This window comes from Gavialis gangeticus, unplaced genomic scaffold, assembly GCF_001723915.1.
Source record: "Gavialis gangeticus isolate Ggan-Ray unplaced genomic scaffold, GavGan_comp1, whole genome shotgun sequence".
NCBI lineage: Eukaryota > Metazoa > Chordata > Crocodylia > Gavialidae > Gavialis > Gavialis gangeticus.
The window spans coordinates 50,474,815-50,476,694 of record NW_017729031.1 but is presented as its reverse complement, the minus strand read 5'-3'; the positions used below and the strand labels follow the sequence as shown (position 1 = coordinate 50,476,694).

The 1,880-nt window shown below is 46.2% G+C and overlaps 1 long non-coding RNA gene across 1 annotated transcript in view; it reads right to left on the bottom strand.

The window, feature by feature from the left end:
- Positions 1-755: 755 nt before the first annotated feature.
- LOC109301727 overlaps positions 756-1,880 on the bottom strand; it is a 12,825-nt gene continuing 11,700 nt past the window's right edge. Inside the window, exon 3 of the long non-coding RNA XR_002098589.1 lies at positions 756-1,116. This is a non-coding gene — a long non-coding RNA (uncharacterized LOC109301727). The remainder of the gene's footprint in view (positions 1,117-1,880) is intronic.

Below are 1,880 nucleotides of genomic sequence, written 5' to 3'. Positions count from 1 at the left end.
TATCTAAGTTTTGAGATGGTACTGATGGAAAACTTCTGTTTTCTGGACCTCACTCAGGTGTCCACTCAGTCAGGCCAATAGTCACATTTTGGAGTCAGAAAGAAATTTTACCCCATAGTCCAAATGGTACAAACTGTGGGGATTTGTGCCTTCCTCTGCAGCTGTGGGCATGGCCCTTATTCTGGGACCCTCTCAAATGTGTTTTTGACAACACTCAAAAGAGCAGGACAGTGGCATGTTATGGGTTATGCCTTCTGTTTTTGTCAGGCTCGACTGACTGTATTTTTACAGATAAATTAGATTTGTATAGGATGGTTTGGATACAGATGATCCTGCCTCTGGTGAAGGGTTGGACTAGGTGACCTCTGGAGGTCCCTTTCAGCCCTACTTTTGTATCACTCTATGAACCAATTGTGCACAAGTATTTGCAGGATCAGGGATTTACTGAATAGGCAAAAGGCTGATAATGAACTGAGAGAGAGAGAGCAAGCGAACGAGAGTGAGGGCACACTGGCACAGCAAGTACACAATGGCCTTAAACTACTGCTCATGCTGTGGATAAAAAGAGGAGTTCATTTTCTTGAGCTGTCAAGAACACCTGTCACAGTCACTATATTTATCTGAACAAAAACTCTGCAAATCTTTAAAAGCTCAATTTATTTCTAATAAGTTTAAACTGGGGGAAAGTTATTTTTAAAGGTATATAACCTGTCAAATTCCTGTTTTCAAAGTCACTAATGATGCTTAATGAATTCCCATACTCCCTTTACCCCACCCTAAAATATATCTACTTTTACTGCTGATAGTTTAAAAGTAAGTGACATACATTCAGTAACCAGAACTGGAATAAAGGTCTCCTAAACACTTGGGAACTTCATTGGGAAGAGAAATGTCTCCCTTAAACTGAAGGATACAGGAGGCAGTGTAGCTCACCAACCACACTCAGTAATGGAGCTGATTAATCAGCAGCCTTCAGGTTCTCTTTATTTAGCCATGAGAGGAGCCAGAGTCCTAGAGAAACAGGACTGGAAGGAACTCCAGAGGTCACCTAATCCAACCCCCTGCCTGAGGCAGGATCATCCCTATTGAAAACATCCCATACAGCTATAATATAAACTCAGCGTAAGACTACCCTCAGCCCTGACACAACACAGACTGTAACCTGCCACAGGTGTGAAGCAGGGGAACCATGGCAGCCAACGTCCTGCTTCTATAAAATGTTGTTAATATATGCTCAAAAGGTCCCAGATAGAGGACTATGCCCTCCACTACAAAGAAAGGCAAAACCCCCCACAGTTCATATCAATCTCACCATAGGGTAAAATTCCTTCCTGACCCCAAATATGCTGATCAGTCTGACCCTGAGTGTATGAGCAAGACCCTCTAGTGAGGAACCTCTGGCTCTGCTCCTAGCAAGAGAATCAGTTCTGTAGTTGGTAGGGTCTGAAGGGACCTGAGCAAGTCAAGTCCGACCCCCTGCCATGGCAGGAAGGAATGCTGGGATCAAACAACCCCGGCTAGGTGACCGTCTAGCCTCCTTTTGAAGACCCTCAGAGTAGGGGAGAGCACCACTTCCCTAGGAAGTTGGTTCCAGCTCCTAGCTGCCCTGACTGTGAAGTAGTGCCTCCTGATGTCTAGCCTGAACCTACTCTCAGTCAGCTTATGGCCGTTATTCCTTGTAACTCCTGGTAGTGCTTGGGGGAACAGGGACTCCCCCATTGCCTGCTGGTCCCCCTTGGCCAGTTTGTAGGTGACCACCAGATCCTCTCTCAGCCTCCTTTTGTGGAGGCTGAACAGGTTCAGGTCTTGTAGCCTCTCCTCATAGGGACCACCCTGCTGCCCCCGATCATGCGAGTGGCCCTCCTCTGGACACTCTCCAT